Here is a 25,817-nt window from a genome sequence, read left to right on the forward strand (position 1 = left end):
CGCACGCGCTGTCTGCATGTAACAGGACTGTGGGGGGGTGCAGATGGAACAGGGCCGCACAGCTCCAGGACGGCTGTGTCCTGGCCCGGCCCCGCTGGGCCTCATGGGCCCTGCCCAGTTACGTGTCCCAAGGCCAGAAGCAAGAGAGAGAGGCTTTCCTGGGGTTTGTCCATTCTTAAATGTGGACCACAGAGGTGTGTCAAGCTCTTTAAGTGGCTTAAAAAATTGTCAGTATTCAAACTAGCCAGTTGATAGGTTCTGTCAGGTCATAGAGGAAGCTGTAAGCACCTCTTTGCAAGAGACTCACTTCTGTAGCTGTGGTAACCCATCACAGACTTGCACCCAGTTACTGAGAAGAGAGCAGTTAATACAGATCAACCTGTATTGTCAGACAGCTAAAATATCTTGCCTAAACACAATATTCCCCCCACACATACGTTATTTGCAGGTACAGAATATTTGTTAAATCACAACCTATGGAGGCATCTCCGGGCCTAATTAATGTGAGCTTTGGAAGCATTTAATTTTGATCTGCCTTGCAGGTCAGGAATCACACTGATAAATGTAATTTATGATGCTGTGAAGAAAGTCCCCTGTAGGTGGAAATTCAGGCTGCAGAAAGGAATATTGTACTGTCTGATAGATTTCAAAGGGGAGGGGGGAGTGGACACCTTTACCTTAGTCTTTACTTTTGGGAATTTTCTTTTCCATACTTCTAAGAGCATAGAAAAATTATATTTAGTTGCTCTTTCTAAAAGAAATGCTTCATTTAAATTTTTTTAGACTAGTTAGAGCAGGTAATGCAGGGCTGGTGTATTGTCTGTACACGTAGCCATTTAATAAAAGCCCCAGTGTGTCTAGGTAGACAATTTGGTGGCTATTCCAAAGGTGTGTCCTTTGTGTAAGGGTCAGGAAAAGGTTGTGAAAGAGATGCAGTAGAATTCAGCAGCCTCACTTACTCTGACCCAGAAGGAGATTTGCCGTTTTCTTTTCACTTCACTGTATTTATCATCATCTTACATTTCTCAACATTTTCAAACCTATATGCCTTATAATCAGTCAAAAAATACATTCTAAATTTCCATGAGACTTTGACAGTACCTGCAGATGTCTTCATGAATATGTATTTAAAGGTAGCATAACTGATTCAATAACCTTTAAAATTCCTGGTTTTGTGCGTGTGTGTGTTCACTGGTTTTCTGTTTCTTCTCACAGAGGCAATTTCTCGGTAGATGTTCCCCAGCTCATACAGGAATATGCTCATCAGAAATAGTGCTCCACAGTACACACTCCTAATTGAATCAATCACTGAAATGGGCACCAAGAAATAATGTTAAGTGTAAAGCATATGAGGCAATAAAAACCAGTAATACCACTAACTTCATTCTCCACTTGGGATATATTTCATCTAGAGGAACAAATGTGAATTTTCAGTCCCATGACTGAACTGAGTAGATATTGTGGGGACAATTGTGGACTAAAGATACCCAATGCCCTTCCATACCGCAGGCCTCAGAGGGCCAAGGTCAGGTGAAAGGTATGAAATAGGGAGCTAAGTTATTCAAATAACTGTTAATGGAGTATCTGTGATGCACATATTTGTCTCTTTTGAGAGAATGAAAACCATTCCTTTTTAGAGAAATCTTGTATACCAGAGGACCCTCAGGAGATGCTAGAGTATTTCTACAGAAGGCAATGCAGTCCCACGCTAAGGGACTGAGTGCTCACATCAGCTCTGCAGCTGGGCTGGCTTGTTCAGAGGACTGAGTCAGAGCTCTCATTGCAGCCACGCCTTTTATCCACCGTGCAGAAATCAGCTGAGTAATGACTGCAGTAACTGCTCCACAAATAGTCTTAGGAGCTTAAACTTTGCAAAATGGGCCTAAGCAATGAGTGAGAAGATGCTGCAAGAATTTCAGAGTTGATTCTGACAATCAGCATCGACAAGACAAGCTGACACTTTAAAATAATAAATAGTAAACTTGCAGACATGGGCAGAATATATGTGGCCCAAATGTTATTTCAGGGTGACTGGATTAAACTATTTTCTCAATTTTAGAGTTTATGGCTTTATATATAGCACATTTATGTATAAAATAGCAAATATCATATTTGTCCTTTATTGGCTACAATTATTTTATTAAACTTAGAAGAATTGGTTCATCACTTTCCCTGGAGATTCACAACGTGAATTATTGAAAAGGTGAATGAGTTGGTAGGTGCCCATGGAGGAAAGACAAAACGGTTCAGGAACTCTCAACTCATCTTCCTTTGTCAGAAAAGAAATATTTGTTTCAGACAATATGAAGTTAAAACTGTATTTTTTTGTTTGATATTTAAATCCCTACCTTTTCAAGTTCAAGTGAAGCAAGATTATTCATTCATATAATTAAAAAAGAATATGGGCTTGGACATAATGTGTCTTGGCAGGCAGTGCCTATGATTAGGAATTTGCTGTGGGCCACATCTAAAATGAAGGCAGGTAATCTTGAGTGTTTTTGGTTGCTTTTTTTTCCTTTGCCTACTTCTTAGAAATACCTCAAGTTGACACTAATTTGATACTTTAAACTCTCAAAGCCCTTTGGATTGTGAGGATAGAATGTAAGAAATTTTCCTTGGTGTCATTCAGTAACTTTTGCTTTTCTTCGGGTTAGAAAAGGTAATTGACAGGAATAGCAGTGCTGCTCCATACTACAGTTCAGTTTGAACAGAAAATTAGATTGACTGGCATTGGATATTTTCTTTTCCTTTTAAACAGTTGAAAACAATGACAGCAGAATGCAAAGATTTCTTGATTGACCTGCTGTAGGATTTTGTTTTTTTAAAAAGCCTTAGATGAAATAATGCGTTGTAAGCTGAGAATGTGAACAGAATCTGCTAAATGAAATCATTTGTTCCCTCTTTTCTTGCATGTGTGTGTATAATCTGTCCTGGTGAGTTGAATGAAATGGTTGCAAGTGAAACATAGCAGTGAAATATTTGTGTTGTGCTTTTTGCCCTCTCTGTTATGTTCATGTGGTGGTAGGGATCACGTTCCATTTGTCCCTGTTTCCATGTGGTGCAACCTCATTTAATCTGCAGCTGACTGGCAATGCTGTGCTTGAGTAAGGAGGGCAGGACTGCTTTAAAGAGAATTTTAGGAAAAGCTTCTTTGTGGAGCCTTTATGAACAGATGCTTCACTCTTAAGATTCTCTGATTATACCCATGCTGATAGCACTTCCCTGCAGCCATGATAAGGTTTGGAACATCAGGTTGAATAACAGTGAGTGTGTTGGGGTGACAGTTGGCAATAAGGATTTATCTGACCTCCACGAAGTGGTCAGGAGACAATTTAAACTACAGACGGTGTCTGCTGATTTCTGTTTTAGGCATCTATCTCTGTGTCTTAAATTTAGGTGACTGCACAAAAGAAAATTTATTTCTTTCTCTTTTTAAAAAAGAAATTAAAATTTGGTGTGTGAATGAAATATGTAGCAATATTTGCAGTCAGGGGTACTGTTCACAGCTATGAAATAATACTAGTACATCTCATCTCTGTCCTTTTGGTGGGTCAGAAAATAGAGATCAGTCTTCCACTGGGACTCCAGTGTTCAATATCTATATTGCACTTGATGTATTACATTACTAAACGCACCAGAGGGAATTTTTGAGGCCACAGGGCACAACTGGTGGTGAGCAAAGACCCTGAAATTTGTCTCTTTGATATTCCAAATGAGCATTTCAGAGTGGTTTGTAACTTACCTGTGGGATCAGTACTTCATCTGGAAATTTTTCTGGCAGATTTTGAATTTCTCTCTAAGTTATTGGTTTGGTGATGCAATGCTCAGCTTTACTTTAGAAGGAGTTTATTCAATTACTCTCTATCATGTTGAGGTGAGAGCTGGAGCTCCTTGAAGAGTTCATTGTTGGATGACTGATGACATTGTTGGGAACCTGATAATGTTCACACCATATTTAGTTCAGCTCCAGTTTGCAGAGGGGTCTTGGCACTGGTCTGAAAGTCTTCTCAGTTTCACATCTTGGAGGTGCTGCCTTTTTGCAGCAACTGTCTAAGTAGTTATTATTTTTATTTTTCTTGCTGGATATCTGCCCATGTAGCTGGAGTTCTGCAGTCAGAAGAGGGAAGGTTCATTTATGTTCCTGCATATTGTGTCAAGGCATAGCAAAGTGAAACTCTCTTAACAGGCAAGTTTGAAAATGCTGAGCTGATCCTGTCTTGCATACAGGTTCAAACTGCTCTTGTAGAACTAAAAAGAATATACAGGTCTCCACTGAGCTGTGGAATGACAGGGAGATGATTGTGTCATGTCTTTTTAAGGTTTTGGGGTATTTTTTAATGAATTTTGTCCTCCCTGTTTTTCTCGCAAGTGCTTGAAACCACCTGTTTTCTTCTGCTTGGCTAGACACTTCTGTTCAACACATATTTTTCCTTTTATTACAACAGCCACAGGGCTTCACAAAAATGATAGGTTAAAGACATAGTCCTGATTCTAAGTGCTCACCAGCCAGCAAATCTAGTCAGGTATGAAAGGAAATATGTGAAGCACCTGCTGAAAGACAACAGGAGCAGAGGCATTGTGCATGGGCAGATGTGTGCAATGCTTCCTGCCTCCTGTGAAAAGCTTCCTAAAATGCACAAAGCAGCCCTTGATTTAGCATAGTAGGCAAAAATCGGTTGGGCAGTCAGTCTGCCTTATTTGTTATGTAGCAGTTAAACCAAAGGTGAATGTGTCCAGCTGAAAGAGTTGCAGATGTACCAATTAAAAGTTGAATAATGCCTAGGGAGCAGAGCAAAGAATTATCTATTCAAAATGCTTGAATTGATAAAAATTATGTCCAATTCTCTACTGTATAAACCATATCTCCATGTCCTTGGGAAGTCTGAGACAAAAGAAAACTAACACAGGATTGGCTGCAAACTGCAGGCTGTAGAAGCAAAGAGCCAACTTAAAACCAGTGAAAGTTTTATCTGATTAATGAGTCAGACTCCAGTATTTGTCCTGAAATAATTAGTATGAGACTACATTCATCTATCTGCACTTGTAAACTGAACATTGCAATTAGAAGGAGGAGCGTGCAGTTTGTGCATTGTGTTTATACAAAATGATGCTCTGGGGACATCACTGCTGTCTTTTAGTCCAGCCTTCAAAAATTCATGAGTGTCTGAACTAGAGTTGTATATCTTTTCTTTGGAACTTCTAAATCCTATAGTATTCAGTTACTTCTTTTATAAACCTGTTTAATTTAGTGAAACAGAAGAGGAAGTTTTTGATCTATATCTTTTTGTCCTTGAAGTTCACTTTCTGTCTCATGTTATATTTATTGCTCACTGTTCGAATGCAGCTCCCAAGTCCAAGCTCCTAATTTTCTCATGGGCTTCTAAATGGTGTTTGTTGTATTTATCACTATGGTATGTAAGTGCTTCAAAAACATTAATGAACTTTCATAAAACAGCTTTGAGATGAATGGTATTCGCATTATCTGTCTTTCGAGTTGGGAATGAAAGTACAGAGAGATTAATGCCAGAACTCACTACAGGTGTTCTATTTCAGACATTTATCACCTTTCTTCTGTCTGCCCCAAATATTTAGCATTACATAGCAATTTGTATACTTAGAACTCATCTCCCATTATCTTTGATGTGCCTGTCACTACCAGAAAATGTGCACAGAATTTGGGTGTTGAACTATTTCCATGAGGGTAGAAAGCCTTCAGATGAGTTGTGCAGTTTCTGAACAGTTTGAACAAATGGAACTAATCTCTCCCACCAAGGTTGTGGGCAGACTGTCAGAAAAGATAAAATATCTCAGTTCCTCTGATTAGTACTCCTCTTTTTCCTGAAATCTCCATCTTTTTTATTCTACACTCTACAGTTTCTACAAATAGAATTTAAAAAGGACCATGTATGTAATCATTGAGCATGTCTTATGTACTAAAAAATGTGTAATAAGGGAGAAAATAGTAGTAATGGAAAGAAGTTTACATGGCTTTGTAGAAGGAAATCATATAAATACATGATTATAAGCACAGTAGGAATTTTCAGAGCAGCCAAAAGACGTGTGGGTAAGAATGACTTGGCTGGTGTACCATATGCAGATTTTTCCAAAACTTATGATAAATATTTTTGCTATGTGCTTTAAATCAAGCTGTAATGCCAAAAGAGTCATTGCTCCTATAGAGTAATGCCTGATCAAAACAAAAGGAAAGGCTATGGACATTTGAGGAAGATTTCAGGTGATCTTGTAAAAAATCATTGATAAATCATTAAAAATCATCTTTAATCATTAAAAATCATCTTTATCCTACATTTTCAGGGAACAAATAGCAAGGTGGTAAAGTTCAAAAATATAAAATAACATTCAGTAACAATGAAACTAGACCTTGCTGCTATGAGTCGCTATGCAAAAAATGGCAGATAAATTTCAGTGTTGCTAATTCTGAAATGATACCTGTATGTAACTTCAGAAATGCTGTTGTTTTCACTGCATTATTCAGAGATCTTGGGAAATTATGGATTATTCTGCAAAAGTGCCCACCTAATTAAAAAATAACTGAAAAGGGAAGACACATTTTTAGAAGGTGCTCTCCCTCTTTAATTTGGCAAGGATATTTCAGACCTGGAAAAGAGATGGAGAAGAATAATGAAATGACAAGAAGATTGGGATGAATTCCCTGTGTGGAAAAGTTAAATGGACTAGAACTTGGAAAAGAAACAACTGAACCAAGTACACAATAAAGGTCTCCAAATGAATGCAAATAAGGACTGATTATTCATCACCTCTTGTAACAGAAGAGCCAATGGGCAACCACTGAAACACTTATAAAGTGTTTGAAATTTGAAAAATTTGAACCAAAATGCTGTGTTTTACATGCCATGCATAATTCAAGTGTGTAACTCGGGATTTTATATGTATCAAAAGTATAAAAAGAGCATTTAGCAATTAGAGAAAATCAGGGACTCATCAAGGGCTATTAAACACCATGATGCAGATGCAAACTCTATGTCAAGGGGTTGGGACATTATAATTGCAGAAGTATTATCTATATTTGCTTGTTTTATGCTTTTCCCTCACTTATAAAAGGTTTTCCATGCTGAGACAGGATAACAGATTACACTTCTCATCTGACCTAATAAATCCATTCTTATTTTCTAACAGCCTCCTGACAGAAACCCAAATCAGGTTTGTCTTGTGCATTCAATAAGGCAAGAAAAATTTGAGGACTATAATGTGTAGTTATGCATTAGCACAACAAACCAAATTTTGTCATCCTTTCAAGAAAATACTGAGAAATTACAGCACTGGGTTTCACAGGTAGTTTCTAACAGTGAGGGGAAGATCTTTTGTAGATACTTTTGCTTTCTACGCTGGTCCTCAAAATCTCTCTGATATCCTTCTTCTGTCTCCTGTTACCAAAGTTGATTTCATCTATCAGTTTATATCTCCTCAAATTTATTCCCTTACACATCTTTTTCTTGATTCTGACATTTAAGTTAAAACCTTCAGTTTCTGTTCTGTTTCAAATCTCATCCTAATGGCTCTCCACTGCATCCTTGTTCCTCCCACTTTCCAAAACCAACCATTAGGGTTCCACATTTGATTTATATTTATTCTCTACAGTCCTTTATTTTTACAGGTTCCAGTGTGAGTGTCTGGAAAACCTACTAAGGGAGATAATTTTTCTGATAAATTCCCTGAGGGGCAGACTCCTGTAAATGATGTTATTGCAAACAGCTCAAGTTACGAAATATAAACAACTGAAAACAAGGTAATTAAAAGCATGTCAATTTTTACTTATATGATTATGAATGTAGTTGCTGTTATGTATTTATGTGTGACAGATGTGGTGGCTGGAACACTAGTAACATACAGCTGTTCCCCAGCTCATGGAGCATGCAAAAGACTAGAATGATTTCTGGTGTGTTTGTTACAGCTGTGCGGAGGGTTGAGTCAGCCTTACCTCTTGACACTTGCTCTCACCTGGAGAGGAAATATTCAGGAGCCATCTTTTTCTCTGACTGTGATTCTGCCTTCTCCGAATAAAGGCTAGAGCTACTTTTTTTTTTTTTTTTTTTTTTTTTTTTTTTTTTTTTTTTTTGTGAGAGTGGCCCAAAGAAATCTAAAGAACTAAAAGAAGAGCAAGGCTCTTCGGTTTTCTTCCCTGCATCATGTCCCCTGTGCTATCCAGAGCTAAAACCACGGAGAGTGGTAAGGACTGCTCTGATGCCATCAGACCATTTTACATCAAAGGAAACCAAGGAAACAAAGAAAGATTAAACACTATCCACAGAGATGTCATGCTGCCCATGCTGTGTTGGCTGAGCTTTTTCAATCCATGCGAGTGTTTTTCAGAACCATCTGTACAGGGAAGTGTTGTCAGGTTTTTCCCCACCCACACCATTCTTTGTGCACCTTAGGCCTGTACAGTTATTGGCTGTGTGACACCCCAAGCTCTCAGGGGGCTTCCTCTTCCATCATCCAATATGGAATTGGTTTTTGCTGTGCACAGTGCATTTCAGGAAAGCTGACAGGAGTAAAGACATTTAGCTCTCCTGCTGCTGTGTTCTTGCAGTAGATGAATGTATTACCATACACCCACCATAATCTGCTCCAAAACATTTCATTTGCAATGAAAAAAAAAAAAAAGCAAACCACATTTTCATACTGTTATTGCTGTCTGGAGTCAAGCTGTTTTTCAGTCTTAGACTTTAGCTATTGCTCCCTCTCCTCAGTGAGAGAAGAGACAAAGCACATTCAAAGTGCTCCCTGGATTCTAGCAGCCTCTACACAGGAAAGTGGTGGCTATGCAGGTTGTCAGAGACTGAAATATTATATTTTATGACTTAAACATTTTCTTAAAAGACTTCTAAAACTGTATTACAAAAGCTGCAGAGAAGACTACCACACCCTGAATGGGCCCTGAGGCCTGACGTTGCTCGCTGATGAAGATAAGATAAAGTAACAACTCAGGGCTGGGGACATTCACTGAGCACAGGCTTAACACCTCCAAGATGAGTACCACAGCCCCAGGGCTGTCAGCTGCCAGGCTTGCACAGACTCTCGCACCAAGGGGTGGAGGGAGGAGAGGCTTTGGGTATTTTGGAAACGCCTCTGGTCAGAGATGCAGTGACTGCCCATCCTCCACTGTGCAGAGGAGCCCAGCTGAGGGGTCCTCACCGGGAGGGGGAAGCTTATCCACAGCAGAAGGGGGTGACATGACCCATCACAGGGGCCCCCCTCAAAGGGGTCCCCAGGCCCTGCACAGAGCACCAGAGATGATGCAACAGACCCTCAGTGTTGCAAGGGACAGTGTCAAGCTAGCCCCTGCAAGAGAGGCACATGGGTGTTCCCACCTGGCCCAAAGTGTCTATTAATCCACGGGATTCTGTACTCTTTGGCGTGTGGCAGCATGTAGCAGCGTGGCCACGGCGGTGACAGGGTACCCTCACCACCAGCAGACCAGATGGAAGGGAGCAATGAGACGTTGTTGGGATCCTCAGATGGGAGATATGCTTCCACCTAACCCCTGTCACCTCTCCCTGTTCTCCCACCCCCCACGCACACTTCTATTTCTTTCTCTCTTTCTTTTCTCTTCCCTTCTCTTTGCCTCTTTTACTATTAAATACATCCATTTTTTTTGCACGAACATCTAACCTCGTTTGGTTTTAATCTCGTTTGTGGGCATATTTTGAACCTTCCAAGTTCTTTACGGTTTATGCACAGAGACTTAGCTTGCTTTGCTCTTCTGGGTTTAAACCGGATCATAACACAGGGTGAGAAAGAGAGAGCTCCTTTTTTCTTCATGTGCATTTTTTGGGCACCTATTTATGAAAATTAAATTTATGAAATCATCTATAGCCAGGAAAAGTGAACCCAAACCTTTTTTTTTTGAAAGGGGGGGCAGAGGGGCGGGGTGGATGTGGGAGCAAAAAGATAGAATTCCTCTCTTTTTAGAAGGCTTCTGGTTAGAATTGTCACGGTTTTCTTGAATCTGTGTCATTGAATAAGCAAATGTATGTAATGCAGAGCAATCAGGACTGATCTGTGATCTACCCAGACATACATCCTACTGCTGAACCTCATCAGCTAGGAAATGAAATTAAGATGAATCCTATCAGCTGAGAATATCAAGGAATAAGAAAAGGATTTAAAGTGTTCCTGACACTTTCAGGAGGATATTAGTTTGGAATCTGACAGTCAAAGACTCAAAATGTTTGAAGTTCCCACTCTAATCAGGAGGGAAATTTGTGACTGGATAACCCATGTCAATAGTTTCTTAAGCAATGATTGGTTAACTCATCAATTATTGTTATTTGGATGTTTCTGGGTGGATTAAAGGTGACTGTCTAAAACACTATTAGAAAATTGATTAGAATTGATTAGAAATATCAATTTTCTTATCATGCTTGTTGGTTCTGTTCAAAATTCAGCACAAAGGTGTCAGACAATAGTGTCTACTGGATAAGAGAAAAAGCTGGTGAGAAAGGTGAGGACACAGTTTTTTGTGTGGTGGGTTGGCCCTGGGTAGCAATGAAACATCCACCCAGTGTCTTGCTCACTAAATTTGCCGCTCAGCAACTTCGAGCCAAAGTTCTTCCCAGGGAAACAAAACAGTAAGAGAGTAAGGCAAACAAATATGTTAAAATTTTTCTGTCTATACTACCCTGTGCATAGAAACAGTTGACTGTTTTTGTTTCAAAAGCTTAAATTTAGCCTAAAACACTGGAGGAATTTTGAGAAATTGTTTGTCAGCTGGCCTGAACATTCCAAATTGTTGGCCTGACACCCAAGATTAGTTGCTTTGATACTACCCCTTGCTAAATTGAGGGATGGGTTTCAGTATATTCTACTGGTGATAAAATTGGGAAGCTCTGTAGAAGGTACTGAAAACTAATGAAAGGCTGAGAGCAGGGATGGACTGTCCAAATGACTGGATTCATCTCCTGGGTAATAGTAGAGCTGACAGCCTGATTGGACGCAAGCACCAGGGAAATCCAGGTGGAAAAAAGGGGTTAACCTGCTATCATTAGCTTTCCATTAGCGAGGCATGGTTTGATTTATTACATCACCTAAAGAGCAGAGCTACTCAGAAGTGGAAAACTCTAAAGTTTAATGGCCAGATTAACTAATGCTGATGCACAGAGGTTTAAATTAAACCTCTCTAAGCTATCTTGGGCCACTGCAGGATTCCACAGGAAGGATGCCTTTCAGACCTATTCTCTTCTAAAGTTATGTCTGGGCACCTTTGAATATCACTTTCCAAATGCTGTAAAGGAGGTGTGTTAAATTGCCTCAGATAAGGTTGCACGTAATTTTAAGTGTTTATTTTTCTTTTGAATTGCACAAGCTTCCTCAACAGAATATATAGTTTCATGAAGATACTGAACATTGTGGCTTTGTTTTCCTTTGTTGTAGGACTTCACACACACTCTTCCAATAGTTGGGATTTTGTGGCTAATTTTCTTCCTATTTGATTGTACAGACTTTTGATTCTGAATCATCCCTAATTTTAGATATGCCAAAGTCACCTGAAGTTTGCAGCTGCAAATTAATCTCCATCTCTTTCTTCTTTACAAACAAGGGTTTATTTGCATTTTCAGACTAAAGGCAACACTGTTTTCTTGTTCTCTCTGCAGATATGTGAGTACAGGTCTGTTGCTTTTCTTCACTTTTTTATTTTGAGTACGAAATGTCAGAAGTCCCCAAAAGCTACAGTACTCCCTTGGGTGCACAGTTATCTGAGCTAATACACAGATGATTTAGATAGTAATGAAATAATGATGTATAATGAGTGCATTTAGCATTTCATGCATGTAAAGGATCCCAGTAGCTCAAAGGCAGAATTGATCTTGATTTTCTTCTTTTACACTCTAGGAATAACCAAGCTATTACAATGTTATCCGCCGACCTACGTAATTGTAAAAATTTACTTGCATAGTCTTTCTCCCCCAACACATTCTCTTTTTTTCTGTCAAATGCATTGTTCATTATTAAAAGGGAGCACCACAAAAGAAAATGACAAATTTCTGTCTTTTTTCATTAAGAAACATTTTATTATACCTAATGTATTTGCCTTCCTTTCTGCTGAAAAACAGTATAGAGAGAATTGCTGTCAACTTTCTCTACACTAAATTTCAGATTTTTCCATCCTTAGTAATTTTCAAGCTATCATTCAAATTGGGTACCTTAATATTTGAAGTATACCAAGTGTAATTTAGACAGTTGCTATGCTTTTGACTATTGAAATATATGAGGTTGGTCATTTAATACCCTTTGGTTTATAAAAAACTTTCTGTGCTATAAGTGAAAAATATTTAGTTGTAGAGCAGATTTGAAAGGCCAGATACAGTAGGTTGTATGGATCACTAAATGCACAAAAGAAAGGACTTATTCTTTTTTCTTCATCCATCCAAATACCCTTTTAAGCCACAGAATATTTAATATACAAAAAGTATGCAGGGTTTGGCCAGAATTTTGTCTCCCTCTCTCTCTCTCTGTAGATAAGCAATCATTCCTAAACTAACAATTTAAGACTCTTCCATCCAACTATGTCTTATATATCCCTTACAAATCTAACAAACATAAAATCTGACAAAAGATTGTGCACTGGTTGTGTTTTCTATTTTGTTGAAGAATGACCTCTATGCTTATGAAAAGAATTAAAATATCCATGAATGAACAGGGCAAAAAGGGATTGTTGAAAGAGGAAATTAAATCTCCTCCTGAAGGTTTTCTATTTTGATCCAGATACTGACTAAATGTAGCAACAGCTCTGATTGGTGTAGAGTACCCCAAGTCCTCAATGAGAGCATCTCCAACACTAACCATCTCTGGGAAACAATGGATATGGCTTAATCTGGTCCTTAAATCTGCAAGCATTTCCATGTTTTGATTACTCAGGAACCCAGAGTCTTCAGTAATATTTGCCATTCTGGAACTGTGATGGCAAGATTGCTGGCCTGCATCAGATAACCCAGAGATATTTTCTGGGGCAGTACTCACAGTAAAGCTGAAAAGGAGAAAGGGAACTTCCTGTCTGCCTGCCCTGAGTTTGACTTCATTTTCAGTAACTCTTCAGCTTGAAAGTTTAGAGTACTGTCAGGCCTTTTTTTCATTGACACACAAATCAGTAAACTACTCATACCTGTCAGAAGTCACATGGAGTCAGTTAATTAGCTTCTGAGCTGACATGGAGGCAGTGCAGATCAGAGTCTAGCAAAACAGCTGGGGGTACCTTAACTAGTAATAAATAGGACTGTATTCCTTTCCTTCTACTCTGCTGTTACACTCTCTCTTCATAGTCCTTCTATATGATGGTGATGTACAAGTGAAAGAATAACTGTAAAGAAACATTTTACATTTATAAATGCAGGAATACTAAAAAACTGGTAGGGGCTGTAGTGCTGCAGTAGATAAAGGTGAAGATCTAATGGAATATGCAATTAATATATGCAGCATCATTCTTTCATGTGAGAGCATCTGATTAGAAAGAAAGGATTTATCCAGCATGGGGATTTGGAAGCTGTCCTGTTTATTGTCATACTGCTGCTGATCATGGGCAAACTTCAAAAGATAAAAGGTATGATTGTGTTTGTGATATGAAAAAATAGGTCAGTGATAGAGGTGATATGTTATCACCAGCTATTCATTAAGGTTACTGTGTTAGCAAGTTTAAGATACCTTGTCTCAATTAACTTTGACCAATTGCACATCCTCACCATCAGCAGAATTAGAGTTGAATTTTAAGATGACACGGCCCACTCTTAGAACTAAATCAAAACCAAAAACACCCAAGCCAACAAAACCTGTCTTCTTGGTTACCATTTAAAACAAATTAACGCCAAAAGTTTAATTCACAGTCATTTTTGTTCATTAATTCCCCACAGGTTCTAACTTAGTATCTCCTTTGCAATGTAGGTCATCGAGGAATATCTTGAGATCATCTTGTCCTCATTCTACAATAACTTAATAGTGATTTGAATTCTACAGGCACTATTTCAGATTGAAACAGTGCCTTGCAAATGGAAGAAGCTGTATCTCATGGCTCTTTTGCTAAAAGTTTGAGATATACAAGTCCCAGCCACAGGAAGCCACAGATCAGACAGCCCTGCACAGTAATTTGGCAAAACTACCAGAATTTTCACAGGAGAAAACAATGGTGCTCTCACACTCACAGAATTTATGACATGAGTAACCTTAATATAGAAATAGTATGAGCAGATTTTAGTTTTTGGTTTTGTTATGGGTTTTTTAGTACAGTAGTTTGTGAGTATAAAGTTGTTTGCTCTTTAGCAACTGACCGAGTTTAGAATTTTTTCCATTCTTTCTCTAGGTCTCTTAAAAGGAATCCTCTCTTTGTTCAGTAATTGGTCATTATGTTATTGGTCTTACTTTGTAAAGAATTAGTAGATGGATGATTAGAAGAGCTTCTTCCAGTGCCTGCCAAAAATATTTTTTTTTTGTGAAATGCCTCTAGTATTAGTGACGGCTTCTTTTCTTGAAAATTTTTGTGCAGATAATTTTATGGCTCTGACTGTTCACAAATAGGGTATTTATGCTGCTCAGGACTGGGTACTTTGCTCTGTAGCAGATAATGGATTTATTCCTTTTAGCTTGTCATACAGAATAAAAGAAATTCCAGGAGGAGTTTGAATTTTTTCTGTTGTTCTGTGCCACTGGATTTGATGTATTTTATTTTTAAACTCAGATATTAATATGATAATAAAAAGCAGGAAACACTTATATAAAATAATGAAGGCATAGACTAAATTATAAAGTAGTGGTTTTAATAATATCTTGTTTATTTTTCCTGCAGTTTTATCTGCAACCCTTGGGATATTGACGATGTAAATACAGGATTAATGGTGTTTTATGACTTAAGTCTGTTTCTGCTCTGGCTGGGATTCTGCAGTTGCTCAGCAAGGCTCTAAGGTGCCAAGTAGCGCATTTCTGTGAAAGCCAGTGGGAACTGAGAGCTTCCTCTTCCTCCTGGAAATGAGGCATTAGAAGGACCTTCATCTTTTTTATGTTCATCTTTTCTTCCCAGAGAAATTTATTATCATGTTACACTGTAACTGCTGCTACACAGCAGTAGAAAAGAAAAAGATCACTGGTCCAGGCTTCAGGATATTTTGCTCATAGGAAGGAGGAAGCAAAAAGTCTTCACTACAAGTGCTAATGCTCAAGCCCGCTCAAACAATTTAACTTCTTAAACATACAGCTGACTGCCAAGTGCTCAATATTTCCCATAGGAATAGCAATTTCCTTATAAAATCAGGTTTCCCATTAGTAGGTGCAACAAACTTGTTAACAGCATCCTTGGGAAAATGAGTAGATAACTACCATAAAAAATTTCTTGTCCCTGATATTCTTTGTTCTAGACACGAACACAAAACTGGCACAGGCTGCCACATGCTATTTTTGTTTCCTTGTTACTAAAGTTCACCTAAAACAGTGGCAATGTGATCAACAGCTGGATCACATTCAGCATAAATACCAGGCTGGGAAAAATTGCATGTGTCAGTGTATAGCACTTGCTATCATGTTTCTGCTAGTTATGTTTTCATACAATACAAAATTTGACAAGAGTGCTGAAATGTCACAATAATTTCCCTGTTAGTCAAACCTAGATCTCAAGGTGACCAGAAATGGAACTGATGAGAAATTTATTCACTTTCATTAGCAATGAAAAGTGCACAGGGCATGCTGCAGCAGAGGTCTTTATTTGACACGATAGATGGTCATTATTGCTCTATGACAAGACTGTGGAAGTTATTGTGTGGACATGAGATGAATAGGTTCATTCCTCAGCCATTGCTGCTACAAAAATCTGACACCCCAGAGTCATTTTGCTGCAAAGTCAAGAGTTTTGTCCAGTTTCAACATGATGTTTTGTGGCTCCATAACTGTCTACCACCCAATATAGCTTCTGCAGGGCAGTAGAGATGCTGTCAGGAATTGCTTATCATGTCTTCTCTTCCCTAACGTACCCTTTCTCCCCACAGTCAAAGCACCTTAGTTCTCAAAGGACTTTGAGGTTTCCAGATTTCACAGCCACTAATGGGGGAATATTTGATGAAGAAATTCTTGTCATTTTCAGGGAAGTGGGTAGGGGGAAGGTTCTTTTCAATAACTATTACTTTAACCATATTAAAAGAAAAAGGTTTATGTTTGGTTTTTTGTTTGTTTTTCTGCCTTCGCCATCAAGGAAGGAGGCTGATAGGGTTTCATATTGGGCACTAAAGCATAGGTTTGCATATAGCCATATATATGCATAGTTGAAAACTCCAATATTAAAAATTGCAATTTGTTTTTATAAACTTTGCTTTAAGACTTCCCCACCTTCTAGTGTTCAGTATTCACAGACAGGAGCATGGAAAGTAAATATAGCTTCAAGTCCATTGTTTGTGAACTCAAACCAGCATACCTTTCCCATGTATTCAGTAGGGCTTTTGAAATTGGTCAGTTTACATACTGTTTGGGAACTAGGTAGTTTTCCTTCCTGTTTACTGTCATCTTCACTCTATTTTTCCCATGGAAACATTGCTAGTTTCCACTAGTTAACTATTTGACCTAGGAATATTTTACTTACAGTGGAAAAGAAAAGGGAGGGCGGGGGGTAGAGAGGAAAGCACTGCTATTCATGTGCAAAACTATTTGGCAGGTATGCTTTAGGCCTAATTTCAGTACAAACCCTAAACCTGAAGTGTTAGTAGGGATTTTACAGGGTTAGTTGACTATAAGAAAAGCTGGCAGTTCATCCAGCTAGTCACCCATTAGCCATAAGGAGAAACTGGAACTAAATTGCCCTTTATGATGTAGAAAAATAAAACCACATAGATAGCCATTGCCAGGAGGCAAATCAGAACTCATGCCAGCTGCAGAGCTGGAGTTCCCCTTGCAGAGGAGGTGTGGTCCCCAACTAAAGTTATTGGTGCAGGTCTTCAGTGAGGAAAGCAGGGTGAGTTTGTCCAGCTGCGTTTAAGGCTTGTCTGCCTGCTGAGGAACAGCACAGCACATCCTTGCAGCTCTTACCTACAGAGTGATGTGGTGCACTGGTAGAGGGCTTTGTCTTTATTCACAACACATTCAGTGTGTCTCGGCAGGGGAGGAAACAACACTGTCAGCCTGTACTCTGCCGTCATCTGCAGAATAAACTGAACTCTAACTCACCATTTAAGAGAAAGAAGGAAAGGTAAAGAGAGAAAGAGAGAGAAAGGGATTTGTTCTCTGCCTTATTCATATATTAGCTCTCTGTACAGGCACAAAGCAGAAGGAGCAGCATCAGCAACCTTGCAAGCAGTGACTCTGTTTCCAATTAATATGGTCTGAGCTACTTTGATACTTACACATATCACACTTGAGCATTGCTGAAAACTGGATGTGCCAAGCACACCTTTGCTTCTGATTTATACATAAAGACTTGCATCTTTCACAGAACAAACCTTATCAGGAGAGACTCAACCAAGTCAGGTAAGAGATTTCTACATAAGTGTCACCTTCTACATTGATAACATATGTTAACAAATGCTACTTCTGACTACAGTACCTGGCTGTTGTTGAGCACTTGAAACTACTGTGTTTGTCCTTATGTCATGCTATCTTTAGGGAAGTTTAATCCCAAGAACATCTGCAGTATACTTTGAAGATGTATTTACTAATTTTCTTAAGCATTAAAAATCATAGTGAATTGTAAACCTTAAAAGTTAAGTTTTGAGTGAAGTAATATGTTCATAGAATGTGTTTTGAGATATATCTCTTGCTGTTTCTGTATGATGTTTAATAATCAATTTGTAGCATTAAAAATTAATTTCTTTACTGTTATGTTCTGATGCATGGGATTAGTGCACCAATTAGTCTAATAACTCATATTCCCAGGCAGCTCTAAATGATCTAGCTGAATAGTTTTAAGAGTTTAGTCATGCTTATCCAATTGGCAGAAATACAGTTATGAGCTTTTGTACATGACATAAGTGAATTTTTTTTGTCATGGTCAAGCGAGTTGTTTTATCAACATGCAGTTCAGTAAAAGCATTGTCACAGGATGATAATACTACAAGTATAGTCTGTGTCCCACTATGTGAATCAAAACAAGACTTGGTTATAATTTAGTATTGTATAAATAACAACACTGCTGATTATTTGACCTGCTGGTTCCTGGCAGGTCAGATAATAACAAAGCACGTTTTTGGGCAGAGAGTTAGAACCAGTCTTCTCTGCAATCTTGACACTGACTTGGAGACAGAGAGTAACAAAAAAATATATTGACAAAGGTTTCATCTTTATGAAGTTTATAAGATTATAATTGTTTAGCTCTGGCTGTGTCTAATCCTGTGTAATAGATCATATTTGGAACGCAGTGCTTAACATAAAGAATAGTCTAAATGAATCACTCATGTAAGATGAGAGAGCTAAGAAAACTGGAAGAGGATGGGTAATAAAACCTGCTCTAATGACACAACATTAAATTTAGACACAGGTTATTCTAGCAAGTACATAAATAAGCCTTTTCTCAAATACTTTTCAAATACTTGCTGCTGACCTGTAACCTTATTTTCCATTTCACCTGTTACCAGTCCTTTACCACAGAGTTATTCTTTCTAGTTATTTCATATATACAAGATTTTCAGTGCTAACAGAATAAGACTTTTGATGATACTTACATATTACTTCTAATTGAAGTGGAACTCAGACCAGCTCTTACAGGGCATGTAGTCTTGGCTTTTAGCCAGTAGTGACTTATTGAAAGAATTTGAGGAACTAAAAATGAACAATTCTCATTGCTTGTTCTGGATTTTTGTAACCTTTTTTCATTTGGATTATTTTGGTACTGAGAAGATGTGGCTACTCCATGTAGAAAATAAGCTGTTGCACGAAATAGTGTGAGTTTCCAGACCTGTAGGAAGCCAAAGACTTCTTTCAGAACTTTTTCACATGGCAAATGGGGTGTTGTTTTGTAGGGTGGAACATGCAGCTCTGCATTTCTGGGAGAAATGTTAAATCTGATTAACTCAAAGTAAATTAAATATCTGCTACAGTTTCCTATTACATTATTGCCTAAATTCTACAGGCTTCGAATTTTTACTTGTCCCAAAATGGGGGGAAAAAAGGGAATAGTCAAAAGCTAAGAAGTTTGAATGTGCCTGATAGTTGTTTCTCACAATTTTAGATCTCTGTGCAGGAGATAGCTTTGGGGTACAGCCAACAAAATCTTTGATTAGATCCCTAGAGTGAAACACATCAGTGTGGCTCCAGTGGCATTGAAGGAGAAACACCTGTTGAGGATCTGGCTTTTGGAGAGTCAACAATATCTGTATTGGGATGCTAATGCTGTCTGTGTGTTTGCCACAGGAGTGCTGGGGCTGTCTGGGTTGCACCACAGGGCTGGAGGGACTGTGGTCTGGAAGGAGACTTGAGGCTGAGGATAACAGGGAGTAAATGAGGATCCTGGGATGGCAACCATGAAGTGCATTTACACAGAACATCAGAACACTTTGAGTCATATTCTGAGCAACTTTCTTCCCTTAGGAAATTGGTAGAGAGAGACTGAGGAAGTTTGAAGGTACCTTACACAGCTACAACAATCTCAGGACTTTCATATGCTCCCAGAAGATGATCCCAGAATGAATGTAATGATAAAGGCAGGCTGTGCCTCATGTCATTGCAGTAAAATGATGTCCAAGAAGTGAATCAGATTCCTCTGTTGGAAATGCCAGTTTGCTATGGAACTGTGCCTGTAGGAGAAATTTCTGGTTCATGGTTACTCCTGGAGCTTCTCTGCTGAGTGTCCTGATGGATAGAGCTAGGCCAGCACAAATCCTAATAATGTCTTGGCATAGACACATTTGCACAGTGAGGAAAATTCTTATCTACTCTAAAGCCCTTTTCTCTCCTTAGCTAGAAAGCACTAGAACAGTGACTGCTTATGCCAGGTTATTGTCTCGCCCAAAATTTTATGGAAACATACAGAGACCTGTGGTTTGTACTGAATCTGATCAGATTTCATTTTTTGTCACCCCCCTCTGTGGTCTCTTAGCACGGTGCAGAGCAGTGTGTGTCTCCAAGTAGTTTTTGTGTCTTGAATGGGGAAATGAGCTATTCAGAATACTTTTTATCAGCCCTGCACCAGCCAAGAAGCCCTTTTGCCTCATAGACGATGAGGACTTTTTTTGTTTTCCTTTGTCCACTCGTGGTAGGAATAATGTCTAATGTTGTAGCCTCTGAGGAAATGCACATTCCTCATCCCACCTCCATGAGTATACTGCTATTTGTTGCTGGCATCTTTCAAAGTGATGAGGTGCTTTGTTAGTAAACTGACACTTACTAGTTCCTGTCACTATAAGTTTTACACTGGACAGCTTGAGAATACTTTTTTTTTTTCCATACAGCCCAAGTCTGGAGGTTTTTCACCTGCATTTATATAGAAAATACATCTATTTACTTGCATACCCAAATGAGCAGCTTATGTATACATAAAGAGTTAAGAAGCCCCTGGTATTTCTAATGCAGGCTTTTCACTGGGATAGTAAATATCTAAGTTTCCTGATCTGCTGCTTCTGTGACATACAAACCACTCTCATCTGTCTCATCTGTGGCCCTGTTTGTGGTGTTGCAGGCACTGTGCCTGGTACTGTGTGGTGTTTGGAGAGTTGCACCTCGTTCTTTGGGTGTACAGTACCATGTATTTGCCTGTTCTATTGCTTCAAAGTTAGACAAGGGATAATAATAAAAGGTCCATACCATGCTCTGCACTCCCTCATTTCAAATTTGATGCCTGTCAGGAATATTTAAACAGTGAGGTCAGTTGGAAAGCATGTCTATTCCAAAACCTATTTTATTTTCACCCAAAGGATTTCTGACTTAGGAAGCATTAATCTCCTATTTCATCATGAATTATATTCCTTCTTGAGGAAAAATACCTTTTAATTAACTCATATGTATTTCACAGAATGGATTAATTCAGCACCTTCAAAGCATAATTAATACAAATATCTAGGAAAAGGCAAACTCTGCTGCAGTCGCCAGTGCTGATAATTGTTTTTGTAAAGACAAAGGATTTTCTTGAGAAACAGTGCATACGGCTTGCCTGAAGCATCAAATTCAGGAAAGTCTAAACTCACAGGTTACATCTAAACTTTTTTTCTAATGCAGTACATTTCATTTACAGCTTTCTTGGAATTGTTTTCTTGTTTCCAGTATTTTGATGTTTTGGAATGCAATGATTCAGTTTAGGCATGAAGGATGCTATTTATGTTGCTTACATTGGCTATTACTGCAAGCTGGCCCTGCAGTTCCTCCTCTTCTGTCAGTGGAGAGAGACATGCACCTCTAAAAGCCTAAAAGCGCTAAAAGTCTAGGATACATTGTATGAAGAGACTAGGGAATAGACTCTCCAGTAACTGGAGATAATACACAGGGCCTAGCTTGTAATCTTAGATTAGACAGCTGGGTTGAAGCAGTCAAAGTAGTAGTGCTACGTGTAAGTACAAAGTGCTTGAGTCAGAACTAAAAATACTGTGGTTGATGCAGATTCATAATTTCAACACATTTAGGTCCTCTTTCAGTGTATATCTGCTCTGTAAACCAGAAGCAGGCTAAGAGTTAGAGCCAGGTTGAGCTGCAGTTTTGGCTGCAGGCTGCTCACGGTGGCATTAGAGAGGGTGAAATAGGTAAATGATGTCCCCTGACCTCAGCAAGATGCCATGAGAACTGCTAGTCTGACAATGCCCATAGTGAAAAGTATGCACTGAAGTGGATGGAAAAAGTTGAAAAGCTCGGTGATACAAGTTAATTCCAAGTCATTTCTGAATTTGTCTTGAAAAGCTGTATTCAATAAAAGCCCAGTTCTCTCTCTCTAACTTTACAATAGGAACTCTCTGGTGTTCAAACAGTTCATTAAAAAAGGAGATGGAATATGTTACCTCTGAGTTCCTTCACTGATGTTCTAATTGCCTTTTATTATTCAGTTAATAATGTGGATCTGCAGTGCATGATGCACACAGTTATGAAGTATTCATTCTGCACCCTTTGATAGCCCCAAAGATGTAGGTGGAGCGAGTATTGTGATATGTGTTAGACATAATCAGTGTGAGGATATAAAAAATGCATTAGTCAGGTACACAAAAATCAAGAGTTTCGGGTGGTACACAGAAGATTTTTATTTAAAAATACTGAATTTTGGATGGTTCTCCATGTCTTTTTTGGTTTTGTTATTTGCCTTTTGAGCATTTCTACATAACTGCTTCAACCAGAAACGTTTGCTTGTTTTTATTTACAAAAGTACTCTTTCCATGCAATCACAGACTTCAAGGAGGGGAGACTTTGAGCCCCGCCACTAATGCTGTGAAATACAACTTGCTGTACAGACTGTTGTCTATATCTATAGAGAAGATTTAGACCAGTTTTACTGTTAGAATTCTTCATGGGTATAGCCAGTGAAATCCTGTAATTTTTTTTTTTGTTAGAGTTTCAGTCCATCCTAGACCATATGTTTTAGTTAAACTTATCACCTAAAAGAATAATTAAATTTGATCAATGTGTGGATGTGATAGCAATGAGTAAGGTATAAAAAAAATCATTGGTGGGTGATAGAAAAGCTTCACTTTGATTCGGGAACATAGGAAAGTGGTGAGAAGTGTCCATGTTGCACAAGCACTCACAGAACTTCTTTCCTCCTTTAGTTCTTCCAGTTTACTTGGCTGTTGTCTGCTTTTAAGACCAATGTTGGCTAGAGCTTTATATTCTTGTTTATCATTGTCTCTGCATCTGTGACATTTTAGAAAAAAAGGTTTGCAAATTACCTGTTTTCATTTTCCTTTATTCTGTGCAGGGAAATAATACTTACGTTAAGGTTGTTTTGTAACTGATAGACTCCCAATTAATTAGTTGCTGTTACCAAATATGTATATTAGGAATAAAAATGATAGGGTTCCTACAGGAACATTGATTGAATATGTGACAGACAGGAAGGACTCCTGTGTGTTACTGAATGTAAGCCTGAATGCTCAGGTGACACAGAATCAGAACAGTGGATTTCCACAGCACCCATTCCCAGTCTCATATAGGAAAATCCTTCAGGGGGATGTGAGGACAAAACACTGCAGTGCCTGAAGGCTCACTTGAGATCACAGTTACCCACTAAAAGAACACCTACATTGCCTTTAACTTCTAGAATAAAATAATTTTAAAAGTCCTCTAGTCAGATAGGCATGCATCTTTTAAAATTAATTTCTTTTGATAAATTGAGATTTCAAATAATAATTAAGTACTGATTGTATACAGATGGCACTGTAATAGTAGTCAAACTTTTAATAAGTGCAGACCTGGCTGAGCTATGAAACTGCAAACTATCTTGCAACAGACCCAGATAACTGCTCATTTACAGTGTATTCCATAAACTTTCCAAACACAACTTTCATATGATATTTTATCATAATGCATTAAACATACACAGTCCAATCTTCATCAGTCCTCTGTTAATACTCATAACTCATAAATGTTGATTTATTTTCAGTAGGAAACATGTGGTTGGTCCAGATGTTCAAACAAAATTACTCCCAACAGGCTGACAACATAGGTTAATTCAAGAATGGATAGGTCTAAATTTGTGTAGAACAAAATTTGCCATAATTAAAAATAAGGATGAAGTATAAGAAAGGCAGAAAAATGTGAAAAAAAATTGGAAAATTTGTTTTATTTCTAACTTTTATGTGTGAGAAATCTATTACGTGGCTTCTCTACATTATAGACATATAAAAAAAATTATAATTTATTTAATGAAACTGATAAAGTAAAGAAACAGAATATATTTGTAATATCAATAGTCAACTAAATTCTACTTTCTTTTGCTTCATTCAGAAAGGAAAGTTAGGATTTATCTAATTGCCGTTAAATGATCTTTAATTGTTGGGTTAATGCTACTTGTAGTTGTTGTATTTTGTTTAACTTCTTATTTTGGATGACTATCTCTAACACCAAGCAGTTTCATCTAGCATCTTTATTTGATTATTTAAAAACCTGTTGTATAATCTCTTTACCTAGCAGCCACAGACTGGGGACGGGTTGTGTGTAGAAAGGTTTCTTGCTACGAAGTTTCATCTGCATTTTTTCTTAAAGCTGTCTAGGCAAACCTGGAGAAAAGGAGAATCTTTTCTGTTACAAAGGGGTTTGATACTGCCTGATTAGCAAGAATTTATTTATTCCTTGAGTTATATTGTTTTGAGACCAGCATTTTCTTCTGGCAGCTCTGGGCTGCAGCATTGTCTTTCTCAGAGCTAATATATTTTGTTACTAAGTAACCCATTAAAAAATAATCTTCATTTTTGTGGATCCACATTTGGTATTCTCAAACTGACATCACAAGATGTTCATAGTGATTGGCTATTTAAGTTCTGGTTTAAGTGATTGGTTTAAGTGATTGGTTATATAAGTTCTCCTCTATTCTGTGACACCAATCTTCTAATATGGGAGATACCACTCACTTTGTGAGGAGAGTTTCTTGTACCATTGAAAGCAAGAAGAAATTTTATGCTCAGCATGTTTCAGGAGTTGGCAATACATACAGCAAATACCTTGATTATTTATAAATAAGAGGTTACAATAAAAATGAGCTCAAATTATCTTTGCATTATATTCTTTCCTTATCCTTATGTACAAGGTGGTAAGTAGTAGCTCATATACACTGTGTTGTGATATTTTCTTTTTTTTTTTTTTATAGAGACAGAAGATTTGAACAAAATATTTTTTAAAACCCCCCATAGAAGGGGTTTTTTTTCTACACCTCATATGTGAGATGTTAGAACAACTTTCAGTTATAGATCAGGCATGCCCCAATGCTAGCATCTTTTTATTGTTTGCTTTCATGAGACATCTCTGGGTATCAAGATCTGTTTTCTTCTTATGGGAAATTCATTTAAAAGTTGTCCAAGTTTCACTTAGTTTCAGTAAGCAATCAAACAAATTGGTGAAGACAAGGTAATAATTATCTGCAGCTTTGAACTGAAACAGATCTTCAGGTACAGGTACAGCTATGCCAGTTAGGGAACCCGATTGCTTTGTGAATGTAGAGGGAGCACAGTGCTCTGGGAAGGTGGTCTGTAGAACTGGAGAATGCTGGCTGCAACCAGCCTGTGCACATAACCAATTTCTTCTCTGTCACTTTTCATTTGCATCCTTTGTACATCCTGTTGTCCTTCATACCAAGTTTATGACCAGCTGCCACTAACCCTTACACTGTCCTGATGACATCCTTTGTTAGAAAACAAGGTCACACTAAATGTCACATTCACACATAGTTTAAGTGCAGTAGAGCTTCTCTTGGGTTTAGCATTTAATTAAAATTTAAGAAGAGATAGTGAGGTATTCACTGGCAGGCTCGAATGAGTATTATGAACAGACAAGTGCTTATTGGCACCTTGACAGGTGCACACACACACATGTAGGTTTCCTCAAGGTAATTTTAGCCTTAGTCTCATTTTCATTGTGATATGTTTTAAGCAAATGTAAAAGTACAGAGTTCCTCTTGCAAACTGCAAATGTTAAAGGTCAATGTAGAAAGTCAAGCCATTTTCAACAGCTGGTGATCTTAGGAATTGCTGATGACATTTTACAGTTGTGGAGTAGTAAGGGATTCAATAATTCCTTTTCATTGTTCTTCTGAAAGGCAAGTCTTTCATATTGCAGGGTAGTCCCAAATTATTATCAGAGTATAATTCTAGAGGGGAAAAGAAAAGGTAGGAGGAACATGATAAATGTAGTATTTTTAAAGCAAATGAAAAGGATTTGATTTTTTTAAAAAAATTATGAGAGAGTCTAGGGAG

This window comes from Corvus hawaiiensis, chromosome 15 (assembly GCF_020740725.1).
Source record: "Corvus hawaiiensis isolate bCorHaw1 chromosome 15, bCorHaw1.pri.cur, whole genome shotgun sequence".
NCBI classification, from domain to species: Eukaryota; Metazoa; Chordata; class Aves; order Passeriformes; family Corvidae; genus Corvus; species Corvus hawaiiensis.